Source organism: Callithrix jacchus, chromosome 6, assembly GCF_049354715.1.
Source record: "Callithrix jacchus isolate 240 chromosome 6, calJac240_pri, whole genome shotgun sequence".
Taxonomy (NCBI): Eukaryota; Metazoa; Chordata; class Mammalia; order Primates; family Cebidae; genus Callithrix; species Callithrix jacchus.
Genome location: NC_133507.1, coordinates 139933343 through 139953965, shown reverse-complemented (window position 1 = coordinate 139953965; position 20623 = coordinate 139933343). Strand labels below are relative to the sequence as shown.

Genomic DNA, 20623 nt, shown 5'->3' with positions numbered 1-20623 from the left:
TCAGCAAGGGAGAAGTGACTCATCATTTACAAGGACCCTGTGTAAGAACAACAGTTAATTTTTCATCAGAAACCATGAAGGCGGTGGAATGATGATATCTTTAAAGTGCTGAAAGAAAAAAACCTGTCAACCAGGAATATTATAGTCCGTAAAATGTTCTTTCAAAACTTGAAGGAGCCAGGCACAGTGGCTCATGCCTGTAATCCCAGCACTTTGGGAGGCTGAGGTGGGTGGATCACCTGAGCTCAGGAGTTCGAGACCAGCTTGGACAACATGGTGAAACCCCATCTCTACTAAAAATACAAAAATTAGTCAGCTGTGGTGGCAGGTGCCTGTAATCCTAGCTTCTTGGGAGGCTGAGGCAGGAGAATGGCTTGAACCGAAGAGGTGGAGGTTGCAGTGAGCCGAGATCTGGTCACTGCACTCCAGCCTGGGGAAACTCCGTCTCAAAAAAAAAAAAAAAAGACCACCAAATACCACATGTTTTTGCTTGTAAATGGGAGCTAAACATTGAGTATATACAGATGCAAAGAAGGGAACAAGAGACACCAGAGCTTACTGAGGGTGAAGGGTGGGAGGAGGGTGAGGATCAAAAAAACCATTGAGTATTATACTTATTACCCTGGATGATGGAATAATTTCTACACCAAATCCCCACGACATGCAATTTACAACAATTTATATAACAAACCTGCACATGTATGCCTGAACCTAAATTAAATGTTAAAAAAAAGAAAACAAATAGCTTGATGGTAGAGGTAAGTTCTTTGTTATCAATAATCATTTAAAATGTAAATGGATGAAACTCTTAATTAAAAGACAGAGATTGACAAAACAATTTTTTTTTTTTTGAGACAGAGTCTAGCAAGATCTCAGCTCACCGCAACCTCCGCCTCCCGGTTTCAAGTGATTCTCCTGCATCAGCCTCCTGTGTAGCTGGGACTACAGGCACACACCACTGTGCCTGGCTCTTTTTTTTTTCTCATTTTTAGTAGAGATGAGGTTTCACCATGTTGGCCAGGCTGGTCTCAAACCCCTGACCTCAAGTGATCCACCTGCCTCGGCCTCCCAAAGTGCTGGGATTATAGATGTGAGCCACTGCACCTGGCAAGCAAAATGAATTTTAAAAAAATGATCCAACTATGTGCTTTTACTATAGACTAACTTAAGATCCAAAGACACAAAGAAGTTGAAAATAAAAGAATGGAAAAATATATTCAGGGGCTGGACACAGTGGCTCATACCTGTAATCTCAGCACTTTGTCTTTTTTGTTTTTGAGACAGGGCCTCACTCTGTTGCCCAGGCTGGCATGAAGTGGTACAATTTCAGCTCACTGCAACCTCTGCCTCTAGAGTTCAAGTGATTCTCCTGACTCAACCTCCTGAGTAGCTGGAACTACAGGTGGGCGCCCTGTAGATGACATGGCTGTCTGTATAGAAAATCCCATAGAACCCCAAAAACCTACTACAGCTAGTAAAGGAATTCAGCAAAGTTGGTACAAGGTCAACACGCAAACATCAGCTCTATTTCTTTACATAGCGGTGAACTGTCTGAAAAGGAAATTAAGAAAACAATTCAATTTACAGTAGTATCCAAGAGAATAAATTACCTAGGAATAAATTTAACTAAGGAGGTGAAAGACTTATACACCAAAAACTAAAAACGCTGATGGAATAAACTAAGGAAGACCTAAATAAATGAAAAGACATCCCATGTTCCTGGGTTGGGAGTGTTAATATTGTTAAGATGGCAACATTCCCCAAAGCAATCTATAGATTCAATGTAATCCCTATCAAAATTCCAATGGTCTTTTTTTTTTTTTGGAGAAATAGAAACTTATCCTCAAGTTCCTATATAACTGCAGGGACTGGCTGGGCACAGTGGCTCATGCCTGTAATCCCAGCACTTTGGGAGGCCCAGGCAGGTGGATCATGAGGTCAGGAGATCAAGACCATCCTGGCTAACATGGTGAAACCCTGTCTCTACTGAAAATACAAAAATTATCTGGGTGTGGTGGTGTGTGCCTGTAATCCCAGCTACTCAGGAGGCTGAGGCAGGAGAATTGCTTGAACCCAGGAGGCAGAAGCTCAGTGAGCTGAGATCACGCCACTGCACTCCAGCCTGGGCAACAGAGTGAGACTCCCACCCAAACAACAACAACAACAACAACAACAACAAAAGAACAAACAAACAAAAGCCTGCAGGGACCTCTGAATAGCCAAAACAATATTTAAAAAGAAAAAGAAAATTGAAAGACTCACACTTCCTGGTTTCCAGACTTACTAGGAAGGTACCTGATTTCCAAACTTACCAGGAAGATGCTTTTGAGACAGGGCCTCACTCTGTCATCTAGGCTGGAGTGCAGTGGCACAATCTTGGCTCACTGCAGCACCTGGATCCTGGACTCAAGTAATTGTCCCATCTCAGCCTCCCGAGTAGCTGGGACTACAGGTGCACACTGCTACACTTGGCTAATTAAAAAGAAATTTTAGTCGAGATCTCACTGTATTGCCCAGGCTGAAGTGTGATACTTGTATAAAGACAGACACATATAGACCAATAAAATAGAATTGAGAGTTTAGTGATAAAACCAAACATCTATGGTCAATTGATTTTTGACAAGGGTGCCATTTAATGGGAGGAAAGAAGGGTCTGTTAAACAGATTGTGGTGGGACAACAGGACAACCACATGCAAAAGAAAAAATGAACTCATACCCTTGCCTCATTCCACATGCAAAAATTAATTCAAAATGATCAACAACCTAAATGTAAATGGTAAAGCTATAAAGCTATAAGAAGAAAACATGAGGTAAATCTTCATGACCTCAGATTTGGCACCCAAAGCTTGAGCAACAGAGAAATAAAAAGATAAATTATTCTTCCTTGTTTTTTGAGAAAGAGTCTTACTCTGTTGCCCTGGCTGGAGTGCAGTGGTGCGATCTCAGCTCTCTGAAACCTCCACCTCCCGGATTCAAGCAATTCTGCCTCAGCCTCCCGAGCGGCTGGGACTACAGGTGCACTCCACCATATTGGGCTAATTTTTGTATTTTTAGTTGAAACAGGGTTTCAACATGTTGGCTGGATGGTCTTGATCTCCTGACCTCAGGTGATCCACGTGCCTCGGCCTCCCTAAGTGCTGGGATTACAGGCATGAGCCACCACACCCAGCCAAATTGTTCTTTCTTAAAATTAAAACCTTGTGATGGACATGTGCCAACTGTTCCTCCAAACCTGAGATGAATCAGCCATGAACTGCCATTAAGCACAGTAAGCTGAAAGTCTGAATCTATGTAATACAATAGGTTGTGCTATTTATTTTGTTGTTGTTGTTTAATTAATAGAGATGAGGTCTCACTATGTTGCCCAGGCTGGTCTTGAACTCCTGGGCTCAAGTGATCCTCCCTCATCAACCTCTCAAAGTGCTGGGATTACAGGCATGAGCCTCTGTGCCCAGACTGTTGTTTAAATTTTAAGTGGTTTAATCTGCTTCCCAGAGTTATCTGCTTTGGAAAATCACGTATACTGAACCTCTCATTTTGGCATACAAAGAGATGCATCGCTTTTATTAATAGACACTTTCTCCTCATCTCTACTGAAAAAGTGTTGCATTGAAGGAATGTGAAATTATTAGCCTGGCTGTGGTGCGCTTGTTTGTGTCTTGGTCCAGTTAAGTTAGGAGGAGCAAATGTGACAGTGGAGATTAAGATGATATTTTTAAACATTTATTTATTTATTTATTTCTGAGAATGGGTCTTGCCCTGACCCAGGCTGGAGTGCAGTGGGGCAATCATAGCTCACCACAGGCTTGACCTCTTAGGCTCAAGCGAACCGCCAGCCTCAGCCTGCCAAGTAGCTGGGACCACATGTCCACACCACCATGCCTGGCTAACTTTTTTGATTTTTAATACAGACAAGGTCTTGCCATGTTGCCCAGGCTGGTCTCAAAATCCTGGGATCAAGCAATCCTCCCGCCTCAGCCTTCCAAATGCTGGGATTATAGGTGTAAGCCACTGTGCCAGGCCGATAGATACTCTATTTGGATAGGAGATGATGGCAGTTTACTCTGGGTAGCGTAGTGGAGAGGAAGAAAAATTGAGTTTTTGAGAATTATTTCAGTGAAAAATTTAAAAAGTTCTGGTGATGGACAGGTGCTCCACTAGTTTTCTTTCTTTCTTTCTCTCTTTTGTTTCTTTCTTTCTTCCTTCCTTCCCTCCCTCCCTCCCTCCCTCCCTCCCTCCCTCCCTCCCTCCCTCCCTCCCTCCCTCCCTTCTTTCTTTCTTTCTTTCTTTCTTTCTTTCTTTCTTTCTTTCTTTCTTTCTTTCTTTCCTCTCTCTCTTTCTTTCTTTTTTCTGAGATGGAGTCTTGCTGTTGTGTCCCAGGCTAGAGTGCAATGGTGCAATGGTGTGATCTCGGCTCACTGCAACCTCTGCCTCCCGGGTTCAAGTGATTCTCCTGTCTCAACCTCCCAAGTAGCTGTGATTACAGGCATGCATGAGTCACCATGCCTGGCTATAGTTTTCTATGCTGAGTAACACATTACCACAAACATAGCAGCCCCAAGTAACACCCATTTATTATCTTACAGTTCTCTGGGTCAAGAGTCTAGGCACAGCTTAATTGGTTCCTCTGCTCAGGGTCTCAACAGACTTCAGACCAAGTATTGACATGAGCTGTAACTTCGTCCGAGGATCAATTTGCAGGCTTCCTCAGGTTATTGGCAGATTCATTTCCTTGCAATCGTAGCCCTGAGATCTTTATTTTCTTTCTGGCTCTCAGAGGCCACCCACAGTTCCTTGATGATCATGACAGCTTACTTCTTTTTTTTTTTTTTCTAATAAAAGAATTATATTTACTTAGAAGCATTCAGAATGTTAACAGAACAGCTGCATTTTTTTTTTTTTTTTTTTTTGCCGTTACAAAGCGGCATTCAGTTAACAGAACAGGAATTATTTCGTAGAAGCTGCATCAGAGACAATTGAAGATGAAAAACTACCATCTCCGTCTGTAACTAATTTGTGCTGTGCACCAGCAGGAACCTGCTTTAAATTTCTATGCCAATTTACAACCCCCACACTATACCAGGCAAGGTTAGTGGCTACTGAGAATACACCAGGACAGGGCTATCTAAAGACACATTCGGTCATGTGTTAATGATACAAAAAAAGACACTGTACGGTTTAAAAACCAAACTTACACATCCTTACGCTTTAATTCTTTTTCTTTAAAAGAAGTGAGTCGTGTACGGCGGGGGGGTTAAATGCTTTATAGGCAAGAAAAAATTTGTGCTGGAACCAACTTATTCATCATCATCTTCATCTTTCTCCTCCTCCTCATTCTCTTCGTCTTTCTCATCTTCCTCCTCTTCCTTCTTTGTCTTGCTTTTTCAGCCTTGACAACTCCCCCGGCTTTTTTGCTGCAGCAAGCTTTCCTTCAGCTCGGTATGCAGCAATATCCTTTTCGTACTTTTCCTTCAGCTTCACAGCCTTCTTTTCACGGCTGCTTGTCATCTGCAGCAGTGGCACTCCGCATCTCTCCCGGTTTCTTCACAGTATCACCAGTGGACAGGCCACGATGTTCTCCTTTGATTTTTGGGCAATATTCAGAACAGAGCAGGAAAAAGGCCAAAGGTGGCCTCTTGGGTGCATTGGGATCCTTGAACTTCTTTTTTTGTCTCCCCTTTACAGGGATATAGGTTTTCATTTCTCTTTCATAACGGGGCTTTTCCGCCTTTACCATATCTTCAAATTTTCCTTTCTCTTTGGCAGTTACGGTCTTCCACCACTCTGAGCACTTCTTAGAAAACTCTGAGAAGTTCACTGAAGCATCTGGGTGCTTCGTATGCTCCTTCTGACAAGTTTGCACAAAAAATGCATATGATGACATTTTGCCTCTTGGCTTCTTAGGATCTCCTTTGGCCATGTTCAGTTATTTTCCCTCAGCAAGGCACAGAGTCGCCCAGTGCCCATCCGTCTCTCACTCGCCCTGGCGCTGTCCCTATGGAGCTTGATGTACTGCAATGGCTGTGAGAGCGGGAGCTGGACACACCCTCCTCACTCTCTGCTCTGTGACATTACTCTACGACAGCTTACTTCTTTAAAGCCAGCAAGGGAGTCTCTCTTGATCCTGCTAAAATAGAGAATTATACAACAAAATGTAATCACAGGAATGACATCCAGGCGCTATTGCCACGCAACACATCCTAAACAAGATCCTGACATCTATTACCTTGGCTATCTTCTTTTTAATTGAATTGTTATTTTATTTTACTTTTTTGAGATGGAGTTTCATTCTGTTGCCCAGGCTGGAGTACAGTGGCATGATCTCGGCTCACTGCAATCTCCTCCTCCTGAGTTCAAGTGATTCTCATGCCTCAGCCTCCCAAGTAGCTGGGATTACAGGTGTCCCCTATGACACCTGGCTAATTTTTGTATTTTTAGTAGAGATGGAGTTTCACCATGTTGGTCAGGCTGGTCTTGAATTCCTGACCTCAAGTGATCCGCCCACCTCAGCCTCCCAAAGTGCTGGGATTGTAGGTGTTAGCCACTGTGCCCGGCCCACCTTGGCTATCTTCTGTTGATTAGAAGCAGGTCACAGGTTCTGCCTCAAGGGGAGAGGATTACACAAAGACATGCCTCACTGTGGGTAGGGGTATCCACTTTAGAATGTGTCTCCCGCGGGTAGAATAAGGGAAAGTGAAGTATCAGCTATACCATTCAAGTTTCTGGCTTGAGCAGGTGGGTGGAAGTTGTGCCAGTTATTGAGACACACAACATCGAGGAGCATGTTGGCTGAGGAAAGCTCTTGAGTTCAGTTGTTGACATTTGAGTTAAGCTGCTCAGAGGCATGAACCATGCCTGTTTTGTTTTTCATTCTATATCCAGTGACTAGTGTAGTTCCTGACATATAGTAGGTACTTGATAGAATAAATAAATGAATGAAATCTGTGAGATACCCAAGCAGAGATATTGATGAAGCCAACAATCTTCTAGATGCCAGTTGTGAGGTGTTGATTGACCAGGCATTTTCAGAAGTCAGTGGCGTTTGTGCACCATTGGTGCATAATGGTGATGAACATGTGGCTTGGTTAAGATGGCCTAGGAAAGAGGGTACAGGGAAGAGAGCAAAGGTCTCAGGACTGAGCACTGGGAGCCCCAGGACTGAGAAGTGAGGCTGGAGAGGAAACATTGGCAAAGAATACAAAGAGAGGACAGACCCAAGACTGGAGCCAAATGCTGCTGGGAAGTTGAGGCAAGCCTGAGAAGTGTGCCTCAGGGGAACTGGTTTTGGTAGAGTGGTGAGGCTCAGCAGCCAATTCGTGTGTGGAGGAGTGGAGGAGGTAAGGACGGGAAGGCAGGTAGACAACTCTTTCTTGAAGTTTGACTGAAGGGGAGTAGGGAGAGTGATACCTGGAGAGAAATGAGCGATCCACAATTGAGATCGTCCAGGTTCTGACTCCAACAGAGTGCATCCTGAGGCAGGGGCTGGGGAGCGCAGGACTGGGTCCACCCTCTGGGTCAGAGGGAGAGAGAGCACCTTCTCCGCCTAGCTCAAAGTCTTGCCTTTATATTGCTGTATCTGTCTGTTCTTTCGTTTTGTTTTTTTTTGAGATGGAGTGTCACTCTGTTGCCCAGGCTGGAGTGCAGTAGCTCAATCTCTGCTCACTGTAACCTCTGCCTTCCACGTTCAAGCGATCCTCCTGCCTCAGCCTCCCAAGTAGCTGGAACCACAGGCATATGCCACCATGCCTGGCTAATTTTTGTATTTTTAGTAGAGATGGGGTTTCACCATGTTGGCCAGGCTGGTCTTGAACTCCTGGCCCTAGGTGATGCGCCCCTCTTGGCCTCCCAAAGTGCTGGGATTACAGGTGTGAGCCACTGTACCAGGTGTCATGTTCTTATAATAGTCAGGCTAACATATTTCTTTAACAATGTTTAGCTTTGCGCAGTGGCAGTATTGAAGCCAATGAGGTTTAACTGAGGCGCGATTATTGCTAATTGAAAACTTTTCCCAATACCCCGCCATGACGACTCGAAAAAGAAAAAAAAAAGAATGTTTAAAAGTCACAAATTTGGAGAATATGCTTGGATACCTCTTTCCTCTCCCCTTCCTCTTCCCTTCTATCCCCAATAATTCTGTCCAGAATGTCCTTCCTTCCTTTTATTTAGAATGAAAGAGACTTGAGAGGTTTCAAGTAACTAGATGGACAAGAGAGAGGGAGAAGTTGGAAGGAAAGAATGATAATGAATAATGTGAGGCTTCTGAGAAAATAGTGGGGAGATGGACTCTAGGGCGCAGGGCAGTGGGATTGGCCACGCGACACCAACTTATTTGTGGCAGGAGGAAGACGTATGTGTGTGTGTGTGTGTGTGTGTGTGTGTGTGTGTGTGTCTGTGTGTCAGGTGGGGGCAGTGATAATACAGGTTTGGTGTCAGGAAGCAGAGAGAGGTTCAGTCTGATTGTCTTTTGTATCTACCCCAGGCCTGGAGGCATTACCTTCTACATAATAAACTGTTCATATTTGTTGAACAAAAGAAAATAGAGCCTTAAAGGACATATAGCATATTTCTTTCCCAGTTTTTCAAAATGAAACCTTTATTCACTTTTGTTATCATACAAATAACACTTGCTCTTTGTAAAAAGTTTCAATAATATAGAAAATTTCCCTCAAATTCTCACCGACAGGGATAACGAGTGTTAAGTGTTGGCCTTCCCAGTGGGTTATACATTAAACAAAAGAGGATCAGTTGGCATATGGAACGGTGCGAGCCGTTTTTCTCATGTGAACATTATGTGCTTTGTGTCAACATGTAAAGATGTGCTTTATCTTTTATAACACCTGCCTGGTCTCCGTAACACCTCCAAGTCTCATAAATTTATTTAACCAAATCCCCACTGATGGGCATTCAGGCCATTTCTAACTTTTCAGTACAATGACCTTTCTTGTTCACCCAACTTTGCACCGTGCACCATTCTTTTCTGAAAATAAATTCCTAGAAGAGAGCAACATGCACATTTTAACTTTTGATACTTATCTTCCAAGTTTGCCTGCTGAAGCCAGTTTAGGCTTCCATCAACAGATGGAAATGCACCTGTTTCCGCCCCACCCTTGTCAAAAACTGGCTATTAGAAATCTTTTTTTTTTTTTTTTTTTTTTGTTGAGATGGAGTCTTGCTCTCTCACCCAGGCTGGAGGGCAGTGGTGCGATCTCGGCTCACTACAACCTCCGCCTCCTGGGTTCAAGCGATTCTCCTGCTTCAACCTTCTGAGTAGCTGGGACTACAGGCGTGTGCCATTGGCCTGGCTAATTTTTTTTGTATTTTTAGTAGAGATGAGGATTCACCATGTTAGCCAGGCTGGTCTCAATCTCCTGACCTCATGATTTGCCCACTTTGGCCTTCCAGAGCGCTGGGATTGCAGGTGTGAGCCACTGCACCTGGCCTAGAAATCTTTTTAGTCCTCCCCACCTAAGTGGAAAAGATTATATCACTTTATTTATTTTTAATTTTTAATTTTATTCTTTTGAGTTGGAGTTTTGCTCTTGTTGCCAAGACTGCAATGGTGCGATCTAGGCCCACTGCAACCTCTACCTCCTGGGTTCAAGCAATTTTCCTGCCTCAGCCTCCCAAGTAGCTGGGATTACAGGCACCTGCCACCACACCTGGCTAAATTTTTTTTTTTATTTTTTAGTAGAGATGGGGTTTCACCATGTTGGCCAGGCTGATCTTGAACTCCTGACCTCAGGTGATCTGCCCATCTCAGCCTCCCAAAGTGTTGGGATTACAGGAGTGAGCTACCGTGCCTGGCTGATATCTTATTTTAATTTGCTTTTTTGTAATTATCAGTGAAGTTGAACACCTTAAATATGAATTTGGGATATTTTCTTGTCTTCTTCTTCTTCTGTTGTTGAGATGGAGTCTCACTCTGCTGCCCAGACTCCTGAGTAGCTGGGATTACAGGTGCCCACTACCACGCCTGGCTAATTTTTGTATTTTTAGTAGAAATGAGGTATCACCATCTCGGCCAGGCTGGTCTTGAACTTCTGACTTCGTGATCCACCCACCTAAGCCTCCCAAAGTGCTGGGATTACAGGTGTGAGCCACTGTGCCCAGCTGTCTTCTTTTAATATAGAGTGTTTCTTTATGCCTTTTATTCATTTTCCTACTGGGTTTGTAATTTTCTTATTATTTCCAGACAATTCACAGTTTAATAATCTTACCCTTTCTGCATCCTGTTGTGAATGTTTTTCCTATTTTCTTGTCTTTTGCTTTGCCGTATAGAGATTTTCATGTGGTATTTGTCAATCTTTCCTTTTCTTATGGCTTTGTCTTTGCCATATTGCTGAGAGCTGATTGCCACATGAAGATTATAAAAAATTCTTTCATGTTTTCTCTCTCTCTCTCTTTTTTTTTTTAAGAGATGGGGTTTCACCATGTTGGTCAGGCTGGTCTTGAACTCCTAACCTTGTGATCCTCCTGCCTTGGCCTCCCAAAGTGCTGGGATTACAGGTGTGAGCCACCGTGCCCGGCCTCATGTTTTCTCTACTACTTTGTAGTTCAGCGTTTTTCATTAAGTTTTGATCTTTTCTCCTTTTTAAAATTAGATAGGCAAATATATGATTATATCCCAGTTGCATCCTTGAATATAATCACTTTATCTTCTCATAATGCCCTCACACACACTTCAAAAGCAGAGAGGAGAAAAAGAGGGATGATGGGAAATACGTTTTTTTTTTTTTTTTTTTTTTTTGGTGAACCTAAGTAGAACAGCTGATCTTATGCAACTAATAAGTAAATACTTCTGCATTTCCATGAAAAAATAAAGTAATGACTGTTACCTAGTTAAGGTTTATCCTTTCAGACTCTATTAATGCATTCAGTTCATATGTTTATATGGATATATATGCACACATTTAACATAAATGGCATTGTTCTATATATGTTATTTATAATTTTTTTTTTTTTTTAAGACAGAGTCTAGTTGCCCAGGCTGGAGTCCAGTGGTGTGATTTTTCACTCACTGCAACCTCCACCTCCTGGGTTCAAGCGATTCTCTGCCTCAGCCTCCTTAGTAGCTGGGATTACAGGCACAGGCCACCACACCTGGCTAATTTTTGTATTTTTAGTATAGACAGGATTTCACCATGTTGGCCCGATTGGTCTTAAACTCCTGACCTCAAGTGATCTGCCTGCCTTGGCCTCTCATAGTGCTGGGATTACAGGCATGAGCCACTGTGCCTGGCTTATAATTTGCTTTTCATTGAATATTAGATAGTGCCTTGTCACTCACATATATTTACTTCTTCCTTTTCTTTTCTTTCTTTCTTTTTAATCAGTTCTCCTGCCTCAGTCTCCCTAGAGCTGAGATTGCATGCCCAGCTAATTTTTGTATTTTTAGGAGAGATGGAGTTTCACCATATTGACCAGGTCTTGATCTCTTGAACTTGTGATCCGCCCGCCTCAGCCTCCCAAAGTGCTGGGATAACAGGTGTGAGCCACCGTGCCCAGCTACTTCTTCCTTTTCTAACTGACTGCTGTGCGATAATCTATGGTATGAATGTAGCATAGTTTAGGGATAAATTCTTTTATATTCAAGGCTTTCACCCATCGGAATGTCTTTGCATATGTGTGTATGAGTGGAGTGAGTTAGGGATATAACTATTTTTTCTTTTCTTTTCTTTTTTTTTTAATTGAGACGGAGTTTCGCTCTTGTTACCCAGGCTGGAGTGCAATGGCGCGATCTCGGCTCACCACAACCTCCGCCTCCTGGGCTCAGGCAATTCTCCTGCCTCAGCCTCTTCAGTAGCTGGGATTACAGGCAAGCGCCACCATGCCCAGCTAATTTTTGTATTTTTAGTAGAGACGGGGTTTCACCATGTTGACCAGGATGGTCTCGATCTCTCGACCTCGTGATCCACCCACCTCGGCCTCCCAAAGTGCTGGGATTACAAGCGTGAGCCACTGCGCCCGGCCCACTATTTTTTCTTAATAATTTCCCAACTATTCTATCACCATGTGTTGCATAACCCATCTTTCCTCCACTGACGTGAAATATTACTGTCATAATTGAGTGGACACTAAATGGACAAAGCTGGAAGCGGGCCGAGCAAAATGTTCAGGAACATCTGAAGGAGCTTCCTGCTTCTGCTGAATGAGTGGTATCAGCTGGCCTGGGTATTCCCGTTTTTTCTCCAGCCACATAGCTATCTCTGCACTGACACAAAAAAGGACTGCCCAGTATTCCCTAACTTATCTCCAGAAATAAACGCAAAAATCTTAGTTTTGAAAAGAGACCATTTAATACCACAACCATGAATCCTGTGTAAGTCTTACTATTCTGTAGACCTGCAGCCATCTCCATCTCCATAGAGTTCCTGAAGTGTGTGGGCCTAGGTGCCAGGGGACTCAGGGAAGACCCTGCTCCAGAGCCTTCCCTCCTGGGAATTGGGGGTGGGGACCTCAGAGACATAGCCGGAGCTGGGTTTGCTTTTGCAAAGTGTTTCATTGGTAAAAATGGGATGGTTTTGGTGATTCATGGTGAATCTATTTTAATTTTAATCATCACATATTTGAGTCATGTTAATAAAAGTGTCTCAATTTACAGAAGAACATGGTACTTGAGCAGACATGGCAACAATGCCGAGGCAGTTTGAGGATGATGAAAGTCTGGAAGACCCCAAATTAGATTGATTGTATTATTAATCAAGAGTGCCCTCAGGTGCTGGTACAAAAACCTAACTCCCAATGGCTTAAACATAGGGGTGAGGTTTTTTTGGTGTTGTAATTTTACACATAAAATTTGCTGATATTGGTTGGGGACTCAGTGATGTCCAAGGCTGACTGCCTTCTTTCCAGTTCTTTTGTCCTTTTCCTGATGGTCCCATGATGGTTGCTGCAGCTCTAGCAGTCGCAAGCAAAAGGAAGGCAAGGGGAGCAAGGGTGGCAAGCAGTGTCTTTCTTTCTCTTTGGGAGGAAAAGCGAGGTTTTCAGAGCTCCCACTAGTCTTCTCCTTGAGCCTCACCGACACTTTTGCAAAGTGTTCCACTGGTAAAAATGGGATGGTTTTGGGTGATTCATGGTGAATCGATTTTAATTTTAATCATTACATAGCATATCCGTGGCCACTGCTCGGTGTAAAGAGGGCTGAGAGAGTGAGCAATAGGTTGCATAACTGGCTTAGACCATCCTCATCCAATGGAGGTTCTGTCGGTGAGGGAGGAAGGGGAATGGATGGTGGATAGACAACTGCCGTGTCTGCCGTGTGGGACTGCGCGGACCCACAGAGGGAAGCAGAGATGCGGACCATATGGGCCCAGAGAGAACGCTGCAGTGGGAGCAGCGTCAGGCCTCCAGCTCCAGTTCCTGAGTGACAAGCTGTCCCTGCATTGCCTGTTCTCGCAAGTTGGCAAGATTGCCTGTTGTAACATTTCCATCAACTCTTGCTATGTGAGCTCCTGGGAGTGGGTTTTTCTTCTTCACAGCCTGGAGCAGAGTTCTGGATGCATTTTAGTTTGTTTTCTCATTCCCTCTTTACAGTGGTTATTATTATCCTTATTTTACAAAGAGAAGGAGGTTCCAAGAGGTTGTGTTAAGTTGGCAAACTCAATGTAACTCTAACCCAGGTTTTCCAACAACTAACTCATTTTTCATGCTGTCTTTCTATTTTTAAGATTACTACCTTTAAAGGGAAGTATTTGTTCCTTAAATAGCACCAAGAGGACAAAGGGAATAAATCCATGAGAGACTGAGTTTCTTCTGGGGCCTGTCAATGTTGCCCATCAACTCTGTCCCTGGATTAAGTCGAAAGGCAGGAGGCAGTTTGGCCCTGTCATGCACTGAACTTCAGAGACCTAGGGAATGTTTAGTTTTCGGGTTGTCTGTTTTCAAACTTTCTGTGTGTAATTTATTGTCCCGATTATAACTCCACGTGGTTGGAAGATGTGAGCCATTCAAGTCATGGATTTGTGAGAAGCACAAGAGAAAATAAGTCCATTTGGGAGCTGTGACCCTTCTCCCTTCTCACGTTATCATTTCTCCTTGGGTGACCTCAGCCACCTGCAGTTTTTATCACTACCAAGACAACACTTGGAGAACCCAATATTTTGATGAATTCCTGGTCAAAAATAAATCATGATTTCTTTTCCCCTAAACGTGCTGTTTCTCCTGCATTCCCTATCTTGGTAAATGACACAACTGTCTACGCAGCCATGCCAGGCTGTCTTCACCCTGGCACACAACCCCTTGACATCATGCAGATTCCTTCCCCTAAATTACACAGCAACACGCCCCTCCCCCTTTCCCTTTATTCTCCTACAGAGGAGGGTGGCCGCAATCTCCTATGTTCTGTGTTTTCTTGGTTGTTAGAAAACCTGGGGATGCTTGTTAACCATATTGATTCCCAGGCCCTTCGCCTTAGACTCAGCAAGTCTGGATCAGGCCTTGCAATCTGTATCCTTAACAAGTACCCCAGGCAATTCTTCTGAGTGATGGGCAGCACTAGTCCCTGGCTGGCCTTGCTTCAGTTCTTTCTCTTGTCGATCCAGCCTCATTCTGCTGGAGAAGTATCTTCCTGAAATACGCTGGTGGTTCTTTATTGGCAGCACAAAATCCAAACTCTGTAGCGTGGCGCACAGGGCGTGATTTAATTCCTACCTCCCTTGCTGGCCTCATCTACTTCCCTGGTTGCTCATGATACAAACTCTCTGTTAACTCTGAGGATTCCATTACTCTTTCATTGCTCGGTGCCTTTGCACATGCTGCTCTTTGTGCCTAGACAGGCCTCCTTCCCCAGGTCTATCTGGGAAACCCCTGTTGATCCAGCAAGACCCAGCTCAAGTGTTGCCTCTTTCTGGAAGTGTTCCTTGCCGCCACTGCAGCTTGACCATACATTTATTATTGCAGTTACCCCCTTGGCTGCGCTGTTGCAGAGACTGTGCTTAGCCACAGGTACACCTAGTATTTGTAGTAGTGGGTGCTTGTTAAACAGTATTGAATAAAGGTAGCTTCTTCTATGTGAGAGGAAGTGTAGTGAAGGCAAATAGGGCAATTTTTAGGAAAATAGTATTCCCATCTTTAGTCTGTGAGTCTAAACTCTCAGGAGCTTCTTACTGTGAAAATCAGTCATCACTTTACCTGTGTGCATTTACAAAGTCAATATATTAAACTGTGTAGTAATAGTTAACATATATCTGGTGCCAACTGTGTGCCAGGAACTTCACATTCACCATCTCACTTCGTTCTGCAGATGAGGAAACTGAGGCTCAGAGGAGAATTAATTTTCCCAAGATCACAGCCGGGTGTGGTGGCTCACACCTGTAATTCCAGCACTTTGGGAGGTCGAGGTGGGTGGATCACCTGAGGTCAGGAGTTCAAGATCAGCCTGACCAACATGGTGAAACCCCATCTCTACTAAAAATACAAAAATTAGCCAGGCATGGTGGTACGAACCTGTCATCCCAGCTACTTGGGATGCTGAGGTAGAAGAATGCCATCACGCCCAACTAATTTTTGTGTTTTTAGTAGAGACGGGGTTTCACCAGGTTGAGTCTTGAACTCCTGACCTCGGATGATCCACCCGCCTCAGCCTCCCAAAGTGCTAGGCTGTGAGCCACGGTGCCCAGCCTAGATCTTCAAAATTTTAAAGAAGGTGTATAAGTCCAGATGTTTTTAAATGTGAAAAAGCCTCAAGATTTAAAAGCTAGAAACCAATCCCATGCAGTCAAAGAAACCCATCTGCAGGCTGAACCAGACGCGTGGCATTGGAACAGGGAGAGGTAATTTCAGCAGGAATCTGGAGATGGATATGTATATATGCAAAATTATTTTTTGAGACAAGGTCTTGGTCTGTTGCTTAGGCTGGAGCGCAGTGGTGTGATCATGGCTTACTGCTCTCTTGACCTCCTGGGCTTGAGCAATCCTCCCACCTCAGCCTCCTGAGTAGCTGGGACAACAGGTATGCTCACCCACACCTGGCTAATTTTTAAAATTGCTTTGTAGAGATATGAGGTTCCACTATGTTTCCCAGGCTGGTCTTGAATCCTAGGCTCAGAGGATCCTCCTGCCTTGATCTCCTAAAGTGCTGGGATTATAGGGATGAGCCACTGTGCCCATCCTGGATATATGTATATTAAAGTATAAAACCAGGATTCTTTTTTTTTTTTTTTGAGATGGGAGTCTCGCTTCTGTCATGCAGGCGGGAGGGCAGTGGTGTGATCTCTGCTCACTGCAACCTCCAACTCCCAGGTTCAAATTATTCTCCTTCCTCAGCCTCCCGAGTAGCTGGGACTACAGGCATGTGCCACCATGCCCGGCTGATTTTTGTATTTTTAGTAGAGACGGGGTTTTGAAATATTGGTCAGGCTGGTCTTGCACTCCTGACCTCAGGTGATCCACCTGCCTCAGCATCCCAGAGTGCTAGGATTACAGGCATGAGCCACCGTGCCTGGCCCTAAATCATGGGTCTTATTTTAATTGAAAGATAATAGGAATGTTCTCAGGGCAAGTAGGGGGGTTCCATTGGTCAGTGAAAATCAATTAGAATTCACTGCAAGGGTGAAATGAAAGCCAAGGGTCAAGGTTTCCTCGGTGCCTAGGAAAGTGGAGGAGCACATTTGTGAAGCTATTCGAATTGCATTTACAAAGGATAAGGACAGGAAGGGCTAAGGGGAGGCAACGAATGGAGGCAGTTGACAAACCTGTGACAGGAAAGACGCAGGGGCCAAGAGAGCCCAGGGTGGGCTGATTTGGAGTCTGGAACAGAGGGAATAAAGAGAATCACAGGTCTCTAAGTCCAGGACCCAGAAAGACGCTCCCTGGAATTGAAATCGAAGACTTCCTCGGTTCTTTGGATGGAAGTTGAGGCAGAGCAGCCAGAAGACATATAACCACATGCACCAGAGCTCACAGCAGGCTTCTCAGCTGCACCCTGGGCCCCTTACCACCATGGCTGAGTTATGACTGTTTAACATTTAAACACTTTTTTTAGACATTGAAAATGAGTAGTGGGAACTATGACACATGTTTCAAAAATAAAAAAAACAATTAAAAGCTGTTCACAAAAAGCCTTTTTCCCACCTGTCTCCCATCTGCCCAGTTCCCATCTCCAACCACTCCACCCTCCACCTCCCCGGTCACCATGTGTGAGTGAGGTTTATTTTTGTTGCAACCATGGATACCACTTCGGCAGCTGAGTCCATCAGACAGAATGTTGACTATACAGGTTGGGCCACGTCAGGTAGAGCTTGGTACAGCTGGCCACATGTAAGACAAAATAAGCAAGCCTGCATCAAAGACAGATAAAAGTTGGTTAGAACTTGCTAGACTCATGAATAGGTAAGGAGTGTTATAGGGAAGGAAATCATTCTGGCTGAACTGTGACATGGTGCTTGCTATGGAGTCAAAACGTTTGTGTCCTCACCAAGTTCATACGTTGAAGTCCTAACCCCCGTGTGATGGGATTTGGAGGTGGGGCCTTTGGAGAAGTGATGGATTATAAGGGTAGGGCCCTTGTGTGAAATTAATGTCCTCATAAGAACAGGAAGGGACTGGGTGCGGTGGCTCACGCCTGTAATCCCAGAACTTTGGGAGGCCAAGGCAGGTGGATCACGAGGTCAGGAGATTGAAACCATCCTGGCTAACATGGTGAAACCCTGTCTCCATTAAAAAAAAAAAAAAACCCAAAAAACCAAAAACAGGAAGGGACCAGACCTCTCTTTCTTTCTCTCCACCACGTGAGGACACATTAAGAAGGCAGCCATCTGCAAGCCAGGAGGGGGCCCTCACCAGAACCCAACCACGATGGCACCCTGATCTGGGACTTCTAGTCTCTAGGACTGTGAGAAACACATTTTTGTTGTTTAGATCATTGGCATATGGTACTTTGTTATGGCAACCCAAGCTCGAGGACCAACAAACTGTGAAACAGTCTTCCATTCTGTGAAACTTGCTTTCTGTATACCTTTTAACAGCTTTGCCAGTCAGTCCAAATGGGCTGTATTTGAAAGTGTGGGTTAACTCAGAAAGGATGAGAACTTTCTGGAAGAAGGGTCTGTGGGCTGGAAACGGGGGTTTCCACACGGACAGGACTGTTAGGTGCTTGAAGCCTGTGACAAGGTGAGGAACATGGGACCACATGGGTGATATTGTTTAATTGCTCAGTGCAAATTCCACCCACACTCTGGCAATGGCTACACTCTCATCTAGGAGGACTTTAAGGAGAGAATGAATGTATGTGAAAGGGTTTGCAAGCCTTAAAGGGTGGTATTGAGTTTTAGATGTGGGTGCCTAGCCCAATTTACAATTGCACTTCCATGGGGTAGAGGAATTTTCATGTGGGTTACTTCCTTGGGCTCCTCCAGTTATTTGGTTTGATTTGAAGATAATGCTGCCCTCTCCTGGACTGGTCTTGCAACTCCAGGCCCTGGCCTCCAAGAGTACATTCTGCACCCACCCTCACCCCCCATCCCCCGCCCCAAGCAACCTTGCTTGATCTCAGGTGTTATCAGAACAGTTAGCGGTCTCCAGCCAAATTTGCTAAGTCATTTCTTACAACCACGGTGGGCTTAACTTTCCCTCCAGTGTTATTTCCCAGAGACTGGAGGCAAGAGAAACATAGGACAATAGAATCCTTTCCTTCTTTTGCTTTGTCTTCTTCAACAACTGTTTATTGCACCCTCTACTTGCCAAGGGGATATGCAATGCCAAGGATACAGTAGTCAAAACAGATACGGATCCCTGCCCTCCTGAAGTTTATAAGCACTGGAGGAGAGAGACAATGAGTAATAAACAAGCAAATGGGATGGTATGTTAGGAAGGGACTGCAGCGAGGAAAGGAGCATGCGTTAAATTGATCAGGTCAAGGGACATCAGGAAGGCTGTGGGAGGTGCAGCTGCAGAGATGGGGACGGGGGACGGTGTGGGCTTCAGCAAGAGGCGTGTTGGAGCAAACACTTAGAAGAGGGGAGGGACTCAAGTCTGTAATCCCAGCACTTTGGGAGGCCGAGGTGGGTGGATCACAAGGTCAAGAGATCGAGACCATCCTGGTCAACGTGGTGAAACCCTGTATCTACTAAAAAATACAAAAAATTAGCTGGGCATGGTGGCGCGTGCCTGTAATCCCAGCTACTCAGGAGGCTGAGGCAGGAGAATTGCCTGAACCCAGGAGGTGGAGGCTGCGGTGAGCCGAGATTGCGCCATTGCACTCCAGCCTGGGTAAGGAGCGAAACTCCGTCTCAAAAAAAAAAAAAAAAAGAAGAGGCGAGGGAGTTATCTGCAGGAGCAGCTAAGGAAGAGCTTTCTGAGGGAGTGAACAGCCAGAGTCAACCCCCTAAGGCAACAGCAGTGCAAGGCCAGTATGTCTGGAGCTGAGCCGCAGCGGCAAAGTAGGAGGATATGATCAGAGGGTGTTCTGGGTTGAACAGTGTCCTCCCTCCGCAAATTCACACGTGGAAGTTCTAACCTCCAGTATATCAGAAGGTGACAGTATTTGGAACTGGGGTCGTTGCAGATGTTATTAGTTAGGATAAAATCATTAGAGGGGACCCTGATCCAATACGACTGGGGTCCTTATAAAAAGGGGAAGTTTGGACACAGACAAATACACACAGGAAGAATGCACTGTGAAGCTGAAGGCAGAGATTAGGGTTATGATTCTAAGGAACGCCAGATTGCCAGCAACCACCGGAAGCTGCCAAAGATTGCCAGCAACCACCGGAAGCTGGGAAGAGGCACAAACCAGATTAGAGTCTCCCTTCTAGTCCTTAGAAGGAACTAACTCTGCTACAGTTTGGTCTGGAGCTTCTGGTCTCCAAAACTACGAGCTAAGAAACTTCTGTTGTTCAAGCTGCACAGTTTGTGGTACGTCGTTATGGCAGCCCTAGCAAACAAATCCAGAGGGGTAATGAGGTGGGATGGGGAAGAGGGTGAGGGCGGGGAGATCGAGGAAGGCCTTGAAGGCCATTTAGGGACTTTAGCTTTTAGCAGATTCACTTTTTCTTGTGGTGAAGTGGAATTTATTCCCAAAATTCAAGCGTTATTCAACACGTGAAAACCATCAATATGATTCATATAGTGGGTCCTTTTGTAGCTTATGAGCATGATGGTTGGGGGTTCAAGTGCGTGTGTGGGATGTGCCTCCCTTAAACCTTGTCACAACATCGGCACATTACCCGTCTGACACAAACAAGATATACATAATTCACATACAAATGTACCTCAGAATAAAAAGGTCATATAACTATCTTCATAAGCCTTTGACAAAATTAAAAACCTATTTTTTTTTAATAGATGAGGGGCTCCCCATGTTGCCCAGGCTGGTATCGAACTCCTTGGCTCAAGGTATCCACCCACCTAGGCCTCCTAAAGCACTAGGATTACAGCCATAAGCTACCACACCTGGCTCAAAAACTATTCTTTTTTTTTTTTTTTTTTGGAGACAAGAGTCTTGCTCTGTCACCAGGCTGAGTGCAGTAGTGGCGCAATCTTGGCTTACTGCAACCTTCTCCTCCCAGGTTCAAGCAATTCCCCTGCCTCAGCCTCCGGAGTAGCTGGGACTACAGGTACACCGCACCACACCTGCCTAATTTTTTTGTATTTTAGTAGAGACGGGGTTTCACCACGTTGGCCAGG

The 20623-nt window shown here is 44.6% G+C and overlaps 1 long non-coding RNA gene, 2 other non-coding genes and 1 pseudogene across 4 annotated transcripts in view; 3 read left to right on the top strand and 1 right to left on the bottom strand.

The window, feature by feature from the left end:
• Positions 1-20623, top strand: part of LOC118154669 (uncharacterized) — a 28304-nt gene that overhangs the window by 1965 nt on the left and 5716 nt on the right. The window contains exon 2 of one of the 2 annotated variants that reach the window (XR_008482283.2): positions 1285-1402. This is a non-coding gene — a long non-coding RNA (uncharacterized LOC118154669). Of the gene's footprint in view, positions 1-1284; positions 1403-19694; positions 19853-20623 lie in introns of those variants that run through there. The other variant, XR_004744866.3, reaches the window with a different exon arrangement.
• On the bottom strand, positions 5197-5993 carry LOC100386545 (high mobility group protein B1 pseudogene; annotated as a pseudogene).
• Positions 7936-8074, top strand: LOC118154839 (U4 spliceosomal RNA). The gene has a single exon (XR_004745097.2). It is a non-coding gene; the product is annotated as a U4 spliceosomal RNA (small nuclear RNA).
• On the top strand, positions 20070-20173 carry LOC118155164 (small nucleolar RNA U13). The gene has a single exon (XR_004745383.2). It is a non-coding gene; the product is annotated as a small nucleolar RNA U13 (small nucleolar RNA).